We start from the raw sequence: 14,915 nt of genomic DNA on the forward strand, positions 1-14,915 counted from the left end.
CCTTGTCATCGCCGTCGACTTCTTTGTATCACCACGGTCATTTTCCTTTTCCCATCTCAGTCTCGTTTTCATGTTTTGATTTTATTTAATGCATATTATTAGCTTAAATCAACATAAAGCCAGTGTATTTCTAAATAGTGTCTTGATTTTATTTCAAAATGCTTTATGCCTATTAACAAAATCACTTAAAATTGTCCCTAGCTTCATATATTCTCTTGAAACCACTTTTATTGGAATACTATTTATCTTTTAGAATTTCATTATCTTATTGTTTACTTTAATAGGCATAAGTGACAAAGAAGTTGATCCAATTATAATAGGGAGAAAACTCATATTCTAGGATCCATTGAGACAGTTGTTCTAGATGACATATAGTTAAGAAATAGTTTTTATAAAAATGATAGGATAGTGGTAATTTTAGGAAATACTTGTATTATCATTTTAACTTTCAATCACAAGTCAATTTATCTACTAATTTACTAATTTTATAAAAATAAAAATGATATAATTTTAGTTAGTATTAAATTTATTTTTGATATTAATAAAAAAGAGAAAAATAAACTTGAGAGAAATTGAAACATAGTAATTTTCATTTATCTCACCCTCACGGTCTCACCCCTCTCTTTGTCTCCATCGTTATCTTTCTTCTCGGAAACCCTGAACCATCTTCACTGTTACGAAGCCGCTCCACCCATTGTGACACCAAAGAGAAACCATTTCTTACTCTCCAATTCAAGAGCTTCCTATTTAGTTAGAAAATGGGAGGTAGTGAAATTGAAGGCGGCGGCGAAGATGACGGGTTTTAGTTCTCCGATTGACCGTAAGTATCATCCCGTGTTGGCTAACGATCGTGATTTACTTGAGATGTCTTCCATAGATCCAGGATCTTCTTCTTCCCCAGCGTTTCCAGATCAACCTTATAATCTCAGGTGTGCTCTTCGATCTGTATGATTTCAGTTATTTTGATTCGTTTGGGTGATCTAAAATTAGATGAATATGAAAGAATTTCAGTGAAGCTAGTGATGCTTTTGATAGGGAGTGGTGTTTTTGCATGAGGGATTGAAGCTGTAGTAGTGATTTGATGCAAATTGTCACAAATTTTATCCTTTTTTTAATGTCTTGTATGTGTTTGACAAAATGTCTTAGAAAAAATGACATATGGAGGTTGTAATATTTTGTATAACATAGGGAGGTTGTAAGGTTAATCTAGCACATCTCTAACAAAAAATATTAACCACTAGTTTGCAGCCCTGCTTTTTTATTTGATATAGGGAAATGGATGTACTCTTTTTTTTTCTCGCTTCTAATTGCTGCTGTAGTTTTGAAATTGTTTACATTTTTGGAAATTTTGAGTTTGAATGTTAAGTAGAGTTGTAAATCCATGGAAACAAAGTGGTAAAAGTTTCCATACATTTTTAGAATATGTTGTAGAACGGTTAAATTATGCACAAACTAATATAGTTATTGGGTTACAGGATCTTACCCATGTGTGGCGCAGAGGAAGAGAAGGTTTCATCCGTCTCCCGCCAATTCCCAGTAAGTGTTAATTCGAATTTGATTATTTTTGGCATATGTTGTGTGTGTAAGTATTGTTATAATGTTATGTTATGTTTATGTAGACTGGAGTTGTTTATGCGGTTGAAATCTCCCATTGAAGTGAGCGTGATTTGGTTAATATGGCTAACAAACGTACCAATGTTATACCGATTATTGAAGATGCTAGACATCCGGCTAAGTACAGAATGTTGGTTGGCATGGTAGATGTGATATTTTCTGATGTTGCTCAGCCTGATCAGGTGTGGATTAAATTTTCACTTTTTTATGGTAAAGTAGTTGCTATACATGATTATATCTCAAGAATTCTATTATTCACTGTTGTCCTGAAGACTTGAATATGCTCTACTAAAAGCTGACTTTTTGTGTTTTGTTTAATTTCTCTCAAATTTTGTATTATGAATTCAATTCTGTTTATATGAATATTCATATTTAGTGTAAAAATATTTTGGACAGAAAATGCTTTGCCTGGTGTTGTGTTGGACAGAAAATGCTTTGCCTGTACCCAAATGGCAGGATTTCAGCTGATGAAGCTCTTAACCATCCATATCTTCAATTTTGACCGCCTAAGGGCCTATTCTCTCTTCCTTTCTACTTTTAACAGAACAATCTTATAGAATCTTTGTCGTAAACAGTGTTTGATTTTTGATAGTGTGTGTTTTCCACTTGATATGCAAATACTCATGTTTTTTATGATTTCTTTGTCTTAAACAGTGTTTGATTTTTGATATGCAAATTCTGCAATTTATAAGGAATGCTATGTCTCAAAAAATTCATTTAAAAAGGAAAGTAAATGACACTTAAAGATAAGTAATTTGTTGTAGCTTGAAATCTAGCAATTTGGATGCTACAACAGTGTTGTCAAGACAGGTTTGAATATTCACTAAACTGGCAATTTTAGTGATATCTTTTGGTTGTTACCACTAACTAAATAATGTGCCTTGGATGACTATTGAATATAGATCTCTGAGCTTGGTATCTATCCAGCTGTCGACCTGTTTGAGAAAGGTTGCAAGATTGCAAATGAAGGATGTAGCTAGTCGTCTTGCTAAGAAAGGAATTGCATTGGCAGTGACTGATGCAGCACTAGATTTAATTCTTGCCAAGAGCTATGATCCTGTAAGTGTTATAATCATTTATGTACTCAATCATTTTGATATGGAATACTGCAAACAAAATGGTACTAACTAGTTTTTTTGTTGTTGTGACTTGTGTAGGTAGAAAACTTACTAATATATTATTTGTTGAAGTTACGTGATAAGGTAGAAGACTTGTTTAGTTATAGTCTGCTGCAAGTTGGATAGTATTCGATTTTTTTAAATTGGTAATATAACTGAAAATGTTTATTAACTTAATCTTAGATAAATAATTCATTTCGGTATAGGTTAGGTTGGTCACTTGGAGTGCCAAGATTTTATTGATAAGTATGAAAATTTTGTCCAACTTTGTATGAACGATGTTGTTTCTCAGTTGACTGCGGTAGCGTATTGTATAGTCTGGTTTACCATTACTATAAGGTTGTTTTAAAGTTAACACGCGTGTAAATAATAGTAGAAAATTGTGAGTCAGAAAAGACAGATATAGGATCACTAATCATGACAAAACTTACCTTTCCCACTTCCCCTTATTTGTTTTAATCATTCAGTCCATGAAATCATTTTTTTCTGCTAATATGTAGTTAGATTAAGAAGTTCAGACATGATTATTTCTATTCTGACTTCAATTTTCTTTCAACGATGTTTAGGGCCTATTGTACTGAATAAATCAGGTTATACTGAAAAGGGTTTCAAGAGGAAACTAGCTGTTTAAGCCCTCTTTGGAAAGGTCTTCTATCTATCTGAGGTAAGTGGCCTTAAACAGTCCATTTAACACGACTCTGTCTTTTTTTTCTGTATGTAAAATAAAATATATGTATGGTCACTTTGTGTTTAAGCTAATTTTCTATGAGAAACTTTTTAATTCTGGTCTTGGGTCTGATTTAAGGAGTCCTCATGTATAAGCTACATAAATTGGTGCTTTCGTATTTTTTAGACTTTAGAATCAATATTATGGTACTACTTGTTGTTAATGCAGCCTGCAGAAATTGTTGCCCTCGTCGAAATTCCAAGTCATATCCGGGTTTGGGGAATTGATTTTGGAATAAGACAGGTTGGTTTTCTGTTATATAATTTTTTGTTATGAATTCAACATTCGAGAAAGGCCTTAGTAAACTAGGCTTCATCAAATTACTGAGTCTAAACTCGTGAAATTTGATTTCAGATTCAGCAGAGGTACAAAAAAGCTACTGGTTACTTGCCGTTTATTTTCGAGGGATCGTTGCCAGGTGCGGGATAGTTTGGTTATGTAGTCTTGACAGAGAATGAAAGCTGATCATGATTTGTATTTTTGTATCTATCTCGTAATCATGGCATGTATTCTTACAACCTACATCTTGACACACTCATAATGAATGATAAGATAGAATTGAAAATCAACCTAGTAAGATATGCAGAGCAATACAATATGGTTCTAAGTTTTTGAGTAATGGTGGACCTGGTACAGCGTAGAATGTAGACAAAACAACTAGCTTAGCACGAAAAGTTTTTAGTCTATTTAAGGTCAGTTTTGTTTATTCTTGTATATTTCTCAAACATGATAGATCATTGATCCAATTTATACTAGAATATCCTCTTTGATTGAGAAGATGAGATCTGTCCAACACCACAGGGTACACCCCTCCGTCTAATACTGCTAGGGGAGCAAATAATAATGTAGATTTTTTTTTATTTTAGAAATATATTTCCTGCGGATTTACCTGCGGATTGTTTCCTGCGGAATTAGCTGCGGATTTACCTGCGGAATTTCCTGCTGAAAATATTACCCACGAAGGTTTTAGCTGGGGACGAATAACCGCAGGAAAATCCGCAGGTAACGTGTTTCCTGCGGAAATTTAGCTAAAATCCGCAGGTAAATCCGCAGGAAATTCGAGTATTTCTAGTAGTGTTAATTATCAAAATTTGAATTTTATTATAGTTTATATTTCAATACTCATTATATTTTATTCATTATCACTTTATTAAAAATAAACATGGTAATAATGTTAATAATAATAATAATAATAATAATAATAATAATAATAATAATAATAATAATAATAATATAATAGCTAAAAGTTATTGAATCATTTTTTTTGCAAGAATATATAGAAATAGAAAAAAAGGAAGAGGTTTTATTTTCAATATTTAATTCTTTAATTTATTCCATTACAATACTTATTAACGGAAATCTAAAAAACTTATAAAGTTGAATTTATTTATTTTTATTAAAAAAATGCAATTTTTTATTAAAATAAATAAGAGAAGCTAAAATAACTATGCATGAAGAGAGCAAGAGAAATTTATTTACCGTCAAATCTAATTTAATAAAAAAATATAACTAATTTCTTTTGAAATAAAAAATATTTATAGTCAAATCTACAACACATGATTTATGATTCATTCATCTCTCAAATCAATTTTTTTTAATAAATAATATATTTTTACTATTTATTCATCTTTTAATTATAAAGTTATATAGATGTCAAATCAATACAAATTAATTAGACTGGATAACAATATTTTATTTTCCAAATAAAAATGGAAGAGTTGATTAGGATTTAAGTTAGAGAAGAATCAATAAGAGAAATATGAAAGTAAAAGAAATTCATAAAATTGAGGAAATAAAGAGAGAAAGAAGTGAGAATAAGAGAGATAAAAGGGTAATGAAAAAGGTAAAAAGTAATATATAGGTTGAGTATGTGGTTGGATAATTTTGCATTGGGAAGGTAATAAAAATAACTAATATTATATTATGACATTGGTATATGAGTTTCAAAAAGTAGTGTAGAAAGCAAATAAAAATTAATCAATAAGCTAATGCATTGTGTAACAAATAAAAAAATTGCAATGAGAACATCCATGTGGCAGCCTAGATGAGTAGCAGGGCATAATTGGAATTTGCAGAACTATCAATTTTCTTATATGATAGATATGTATAACTGATCACAAGGGTACATTAGAATAGAATAATGAAATCTAGCCACAACAATCACATCTTATTCGTGAACCTTACTTTTATTTACCATCATTTTAACTTAGTTTTATAAACTAACATCTTTTTAAAATACTTTTCTTAAAATCACAAAGATTGTTGAGCGGATATAATATCACTTTTCAAAACATTTTTCTTCAACACATCTCTTCTTGAAAAATTGATTTATGGTGAAGCAAATGATTTTTGTTTGCCGGTCAGACATTGGTGATATGCTTTACTTGGCAAGCATACCTCTTACACGATGAGCTAGTCGTTATTCCTCCCACGAAACCTTCTGCAATTATATTCAAAGTGTGAGTCGCTTAGCCAGGGTCCTGTCTTCCACCCCGACATCGACCAATGTCCTAAGGGGGTGTTCTCTGGTGATATGACCTCGTATGTGATATGCTCTTTTGCCCAAAGTCTTGGAGAGCTACCTTGTACGTATCTATGTAAGCGACCCTTTTGGATTTGCTTCTCAATCGCTTTAAATGGTGACAATTATCTGTTTGGTGACCACGTATCGTGTGATACTTACACCATCTCTTTGGCTCGTTACCCATCCTATCCCCCTTATGGGCAACAAAATTCCATTGGAATGGTAGATGTCTTGGAGGATCTTCTCATTTCTCGCATTCAGTGGAGTGAAATGCTCTAATGGATTTCTAGAGGACTTGAATGCAACCTTTTATGAATTTGGTATTATGTTCTGATTCCTTCATTGGCCGGATTCAGATTTTTCGCCACCTCGCTCTCTTGCCATAATCTCTTCCATTGAAATTGCTGATATCTGGACCTAGGATTTGTTGAAGTGCCTGACCTTGAGACCGTTCTAGAAACATCTAACCAACCTCTCTTAGTTTGGGTTGACGATCTTGGTGGTCTCTTTATTAAATCTGGCTAAATGCTCACATAAGGATTTAAAATAGCCATGCTAAAAATTGAATAGGATGGTAGTGGAGACTTTTCTATGCTTAATGGCTGAAAAATGGTGAGTCATCTTTCTCCCCAAGTTTTAGTAGCTCGGCACTAAGAACCTCAGAAGGCTCATGTACTACCTAAGGGTGGTCTTCTTGAATGTTTTAGACATTAGTTTGCACTTTAGTGATTCATCACCCTATGATAGCCATTAGGTTGTTGATGGCGATTAAGTAATCTTAAGGATCGCTATTGCCGTCGAATGACTCTAAAGACGATGCTTTGAAATTATTAGGGACTAAAGCATCCCAAATATCTGCCAAGAGTGATTGGGGATCCATAGGCTCTACTTCCTCGACCACATCTGACTCTCTATGTTTATGATGTGGTAAGTAATGGACACATTCTTGTAACATTTCATTATGGCAACACAATTGCCCCATAGTGGTAGTTGTCATTATTGTTGTTGCTATTGGTTGAAGCCCTCATCATCATGAGATGGAGTAGAATTGTTGTTGGAATGAGTGTCTGTAGCTCATGTAAGTTTTATTGTGTCCCTTTGTGGGGGTAAATGTACTCGTACAGTGCACTGGTGATGACTCTACCCCCATAAACCACTAAAGTTACATTTGAATTCTCTTATCAATTGTGTATGTTTTTCTCCTTTTGCTCTTATTCTTATATAGTAGTTTTGACTCATCCCACACTTAAAGCCCATCATGGATAATTTAATGTGATTGCATTTGATTCGTATGCCCCCTTAATGGTGATTGGAAATCAAGATTGATTGTCTAAATTTTAGGCCATAATATTCTCAATCGTCCATAAATGTGCTCCATCATATCTCCATTAGATGTTTTAACCCGATCCTGTTTAATTCAGGTGAATTTCGAACAGAACTCGGTCTGATATATATATATATATATATATATATATATATATATATATATATATATATATCTTAATCTTAATATATTATCTTATCTTAATATATATAAATGGAAGGTTGCCATGATGGCAACCGTAGCTACGTGTCATCATGATAATCGTTCCATAGCCATGTGCCATCATAATAGTCTTTCTTAACAAAAACCTAAATGTGTCATTTACTAAATTGACCCTATATTAAAAATAAATAATAATAATAATAATAATCTTATAATATTCAGCTAACACTATTAAATAATAATAATGATTATTATAATGATAATAGTAATAATATATTCAACTTTAATTAAGACATTTAAAATTTAAAAAATCATAAAAATAATTTAAACTTTTTTAACAAATTAATAAAATAAAAACTTAAAAATAAAAATCTTTTGCGATTTATATTTTAAAAAATATGGATATCATGTAAACTTTTTGTTTTTAATAAATAGTTAAGACAAATTTTTTTCATATTATATAATAAAAATAAAAACAATAATATAATATTGAGACACCGGTATAAAAGATATAAAAAAATAACACTAATTTAAATATAATAAATGCAATAATAATATAATATTCAGCCATTAATAATAATAATAATAATAATATAAATAATATATAATAGTATAGTATTCAATTAATAGTAATAAATAATAATAATAATAATAATAATATTATATTTAGTTTCACTGTTTTAAATAATAATAATATAATATTCATCTACAATTATTATAACTAATAATAATAATATAATATTTAATTACCACTATTTAAAATTTCAAACAAAAATTATTACGGAAAAAATTGGTGAGAACAATAATAACTAATAATAGTAATATAATATTCAATTATCATTAATATAATCATAATCATTATAAAAGTAAAAACAATAATAGAATATTGAGTCACCGCTATAAAATAAAATAAAAATGGAATATAATAGATTCAGAATAATACTAATAATAATATAAATAATATTATTAATAAAATATTCAGCTAATAATTATTAAAGAAAATAATAATAATATATTATAATATCTATTTATCACTGTTATAAATATTAATAATAATAATTAGTATTATAATAATAATTATTATATAATATTCAATTACAACTATTTTTTTTTTTTGGAAAAAATAACTTTTATTATTCCAAAATGAGTGAAATACATAGCGATCAAATGATCCAGCTTCAAATAAACAAGAAAACAAAGCTAACAATCAACCTAACATTCGATTAGCAATGTGTAGTTTAAGAGTTTTTCAGTACCATCCCCTATAGGCAATTTTCTCAAGGATATCATCAATGACAAGCTTCCTGTTGCTAGTATGGCCAAACGTAACACAATTTCTATGGTGCCAAACCCCGTAAATTGTTTCAGTCAGAGCCAATTTAATTAGCTTGGCTTTCCATCCCTTTCCTTTACATTTGCTAATGGCCCAAGAAAGCTCTTCCTCCCATTTTCCAGGGGTATGCTGAACCTGAATCCATTCAAGTATAGTTATCCAGATTTTTCTCATTTCTAGACATTCAAAGAACAGGTGATTTGCAGTTTCTACATTAGTACATAAGCAACACATATCACTCTGCACAAAACCAAACCGTAATAACCTGCTTTTGGTGGCAAGACGCTCATGACATATAAGCCAAAGAATAACTATTGCACATGGTCTTGCAGGGTTGTGAAAATATAAGCCACTCCATTGTACTTTCGGTCCAGCAATGAATCTTTGGTAGAAAGTTCCACAGGTGAATTTGCCTTTTGCTGCCAGTTCATCCCATAAATCCCTATTAGATTCCACATATTTCCTAGCAGCTAGAATGGCACGCATTATCCAGGAGCTGTTAGTTTTGGGTTGCATAACAAACAAATTCCTATTCTTTATATAATACGCGTGAACCCACTTCACCCATAGACTATCCAACTTGTTACAGATGTTCCAAAGGAGCTTAAGCATCGTGCAATCGTTATAATTATAATGAAAATAAATAATAATAATAATATAATATTCAGCTAACATTATTAAATAATAAATATTATTATTATTATAAGGGGACAACTTCTCTACCCATCACAAAAAGTTGGGTAATGTACATTCAACCAATCACAAGATCCCATCTAATTTTAACATATTTAATTAATTCTAAAATAGTAGAATTGTTTGTTGTTTTCAAGACATTTTACACAGAAAGTAACTTTACCAACTTTTTGAGTTGGGTAGATAAGAATTCACCTTATTATAATGATAGTAATAATAATAATAATATATTCAACTTTAATTAAGACATTTAAAATTTAAAAAATCATAAAAATAATTTGAACTTTTTTAACAAATTAATAAAATAAAAACTCAAAAATAAAAATCTTTTGCAATTTATATTTTAAAAAATATGGATAGTATGTAAACTTTTTGTTTTTAATAAATAGTTAAGACAATTTTTTTTCATATTATATAATAATAATAAAAGCAAAAATATAATATTGAGCCACCGGTATAAAAGATATAAAAAAATAATACTAATTTAAATATAATAAATGCAAAATAATAATAATATAATATTCCGCCACAATTATTAATAATAGTATAAATAATATATAATAATATAGTATTAAATTAATATTAATAAATAATAATAACAATAATAATATTTAGCTTTCACTGTTTTAAATAATAATAATATAATATTCAACTATTAATAATTAAAAATAATAATAATATAATATTCATCTATAATTATTATAACTAATAATAATAATAATAATAATAATAATATAATATTTAATTACCGCTATTAAAAATTTTAAACAAAAATTATTACGAAAAGAATTAGTGAGAACAATAATAACTAATAATAGTAATATAATATTCAGTTACCACTAATATAATCATAATCATTATAAAAGTAAAAACGATAATAGAATATTGAGTCACCGCTATAAAATAATTTTTTTTGAATATAATAGATTCAGAATAATACTAATAATAATATAAATAATATATAATAATAATATAATATTGAGCTAATAATTATTAAAGAAAATAATAATAATATAATATAATATCTATTTATCACATTTATAAATAATAATAATAATAATTAATATTATAATAATAATTATTATATAATATTCAATTACAACTATTAAAAAATCTCCAAATAAAAATTGTTATTAAAAATAATTTATAGTTATAATTATAATTATAATGAAAATAAATAATAATAATAATATAATATTGAACCAACATTATAAAAAATAAATAAATAATAATAATAATAATATTTAAATTTAAATTATACTAAATCATTGAAATAAAAAACAAAATTTGATGCAAGGTATAATATACAGATACCAAACAACACAATTACTGAAAATTCCATTAAATTTGGTAACACCTCATAATAGTGTTTCTTAACAAAAACCCTAATGTGTCATTTACTAAATTGACCCTATATTAATTATAAATAATAATAATTTTATAATATTCAGCTAACACTATTAAATAATAACTATTATTATTATAATGATAATAATAATAATAATCATATATTCAACTTTAATTAAGACATTTAAAATTTAAAAAATTATAAAAATAATTTGAACTTTTTTAACAAATTAATAAAATAAAAACTCAAAAATAAAAATCTTTTGCAATTTATATTTTAAAAAATATGGATATTATATAAACTTTTGACAATTTTTTTTCTTCATATTATATATTATTAATAAACACAATAATATAATATTGAGCCACCGGTATAAAAGATATAAAAAAATAATACTAATTTAAATATAATAAATGCAAAATAATAATAATATAATATTCAGCCATTATTATTAATAATAATATAAATAATATATAGACTTAATTACAACTTTAGTCCCCCTATTTTGTTTTTTTCTTGATTTTGATCTCTCTATTTTAAAAATCATTATTTTAGTCCTCTTTTTAAGTTTTCTGTGCAATTTTCGTCCCCCTATTGTGCTTTTTTCTGCAAAATTAGTCCCTATTCCTATCTCTTTTTCAATAAAAAACTCAAAATGGGGACCAAAATCGTGATTTTAAAAATGGGGGGACTAAAATCGAGAAAAAGACAAAATAGGGGACTAAAGTTACAATTAAGCCTAATATATAATAATATAGTATTCAATTAATAGTAATAAATAATAATAATAATATAATATTTAGCTTTCACTGTTTTAAATAATAATAATATAATATTCAACTATTAATAATTAAAAATAATAATAATATGATATTCATCTACAATTATTATAACTAATAATAATAATAATATCTTGCACTCTTGTCTACAAAGAGTGCAGTGCCTACCAAAAACATGAACCAGTACCGAAGAGCGCAGACACGGTGATACTCCATAAATAGGCCGTTCTCTGCATCCTCGGATTCGGCCGCCGCCACCTAGTGGTGCTCGTAATAATCGCTCAATGTGGAGAATCGGATATGACGCCCATTTGTCGTCCGACACTAAAAATCAGCCATATCTGGCTCCATACCCAGATAGATCGCCATCCAGTCGATCGCATCGATCCTCTGGATCCGAGAATGGTTCAGCACCATTCGGAACAATTAAAAAAATAAAAAAAAACCACTTCTGGACACATTTTGGAAGTTCATTTCCGAAACTGGTGAGGGAGGTGTTTTCGGAAATGAACTTCCGAAACACCCCTGCGAATTCCATTTTTGCAGCTTTCATGGCAGACCCCAAAATCAGTAGTTCAAACATGTTATAATGCTTCTAAACAACCTAAATACTACTAACAACCTACCTCTATATCATTTTTGTAATTTCTAACAACCCTAACATGCATTTCAATCATGGATCTAAAGATTAAAAAATTTACACATTGAAGTGATTGAGAAGCTTTTGAATGTAGTAGAGCAAGTAGATGGAGCCTTTGATGTAGCCTTGGAAGTTGGTTTGCAGAAAATCTCTTTGAGGTTGAGTTTGAAATTGATTTAGGGTAAATGAATTGGGGGGAGGGGTTGTTTTGCTTAATCTACAAAACGCGCAGTATTTCAGAAATGCACTTCTGAAATCCTGTTTTCGGAAATACATTTTCGAAATAAGACAAATTTTGAAAAAACAAAAGGCGTTTTCGGAGATGCATCTCCAAAAACAATATTTTTTTGCACTTCGAAAATGCATTTCCGAAATAAGAGACATTTTGAGATTTTCACAAAGAGTCACCAAGAAGACAGGGGTGGATAAAGAAATTCTCATATACAATACCAAACAACACAATTATTGAAAATTTCATTAAATTTGATAACCTCTCAAAATTTTAAAGTCAAATTTAGCATAAAAATCAATTATCACCAATTATTAGTATTCAATCAAATCACTTTTCATTTAATATCAAAATTTCTACATTACAAAATAAATAACTCAATCAATAAAAAAGTTATTAATTTTGTAATTAGTAATTAGTTATTAGTTACTACATCACAATAACCTTAGAAAAAAAATTATCTCCCAATCTATATATTCACTCAAATTATAGGATTGCTCTTCATTAAAAAAACGTAATTTATAGAAAAATGCCACACATTAATCAAAGACATGAAAAATAAGTCATCTTCACCATTGTCATAAAAAAACACAAGTCTTTCTAACAAATAAAAGGTATCTTCATTATTTAGGAAAATATGAGAGTTGTGTATATTATTAGGGTCATGCTAACGAGTGCCCCAGGGACACTGGTTAAGCATTCAAAATTAAGAAAATATTCTAGATTCAATGCATTGAATACACCTAATCTTCTTTAAAAAAGTTAATTATTTATATTTTCAATGCATTTAATGCATATATTTTGGATAAAAACATAACTTTTTACTTTATTAAACCATCCTTAACTTACCTTTTTAATCTCTTAACGAGTGCTCCCTGGGCCACTCGTTAGCATTACCCATATTATTATTTTTAATTGATTTTATTTTTTTTCTATTTTCTATACATTTTTATTTCAACCCATAAGATTGATCTATTCTTTTTTTTTTCTTTATAATTTGCTATTCAACTTTAAATTTTTGTTATGTTTTGCAGATTTGTAAGATAGTTGTTATGGCAAGAACAATTGGTTAAAATGAAATATGAGTTTAACAACTAAAATCAAGAGTATCACATGAAAAGAAATGTCATATACATTGGCAAATATTTCTCTCTCTTTAAGATTGATTGATCTATTGTTTATTATTGATAAATTTTTAGAACGAAATGAAGATAATTGTTGTAACAAGAACAATCTAAAATGAAATATGGGTATAACAACTAGAATCAACGGGGTCAAAGACAAATAAATTTCATAAAAATGGAAGAAAGTAAATTGACAAATTTCTTTTATCAATAAGTTATAATTGCAAGAAATATCATCATTATCTCTTGATTTAGGAAAAGAAAGATATATATATATATATATATATATATATATATATATATATATATATATATATATATATATATATATATATATATATATATATATATATATATATATATATATATATATATATATAACTCATTAACATGTGTGCCGGATGGTTTGTTTTCTACATGTAACATATGTGTAAGTTTAAGGAATCCAAAGCATTTCGGATTTTATACTACCACCAGTTGATTTTTCTTGATAACATGGAATTCGTCATAGTTAAGTAATTTCATACAGAATGAGTAATAAATTGTAAGTTTTTGCTGTTAGATTCTCTGTAAAAATATATCTTAAATTCCTCTCAAAGTAACCAAAATCAAAACAAAACAAATTAAGTTTATTTTTTGCTGTCAAAATCCCAGCTAGTCTCTTTTCTATTAAGTTTTTATATTCCACCAACCCCTTTTTTATCATCAAAATATTCTAAAGTCAAAATTCCACCTAAGGAAATCACTGTCCTGTCATGGTTATCTTAATAAAAAACTCATAAAAATGATAAATGTCAAGATATAAAATCAATAATTTCTGTAAGAATAATAATATAATATAAATAATATTGAAATTTATTGAAAAACCTTAAAATAATTATCACTATAATTCCTTTGAAATGGAATAGAAATATAAATTAATAAGTTTATTTTAATCAAATACATCTATTTTTATCCATTTTTTAAATATTTTATTACTCTTGAAGCATTTAATTTGATAAATAATTTATTTTATTTTAATTGATAAATATTAGGTACACAAGTTTCATCTTATTATAATTTTTCTTATTTTTTTTTTCTATCTTTTATGATTAATCAATGTTCAATTTTTGTACCAATAAAAATTATATTTCATATTTTTTTAAAAATCAACATTAATATATTATAAAAAATATTACTGTTATATATTGAACTTTGACTAACACACTTATCAAACATATATCAGTTGTATTATTTCACTAATTATGGTTATTGTTTATTATGTTTTGAATATGATTGTTTTTTCTTGAATATTTTTTTA

At 27.8% G+C, this 14,915-nt stretch overlaps 1 long non-coding RNA gene across 3 annotated transcripts; it reads left to right on the forward strand.

Annotated features, from left to right (window-relative positions):
- The first annotated feature begins 577 nt into the window (after positions 1–577).
- On the forward strand, positions 578–4,163 carry LOC131595233 (uncharacterized). 3 transcript variants are annotated; one of them, XR_009281792.1, is made up of 9 exons: positions 578–929; positions 1,476–1,536; positions 1,620–1,796; positions 2,011–2,424; positions 2,517–2,673; positions 2,772–2,878; positions 3,299–3,396; positions 3,628–3,702; positions 3,814–4,163. It is a non-coding gene; the product is annotated as an uncharacterized LOC131595233 (long non-coding RNA). The 3 variants fall into 3 exon arrangements; XR_009281790.1 differs by having other exon boundaries at positions 2,772–2,816; XR_009281791.1 differs by lacking the exon at positions 2,772–2,878 and having other exon boundaries at positions 579–929.
- Positions 4,164–14,915: the final 10,752 nt, after the last annotated feature.

Source organism: Vicia villosa, linkage group LG4 (assembly GCF_029867415.1).
Source record: "Vicia villosa cultivar HV-30 ecotype Madison, WI linkage group LG4, Vvil1.0, whole genome shotgun sequence".
Lineage (NCBI taxonomy): Eukaryota > Viridiplantae > Streptophyta > Magnoliopsida > Fabales > Fabaceae > Vicia > Vicia villosa.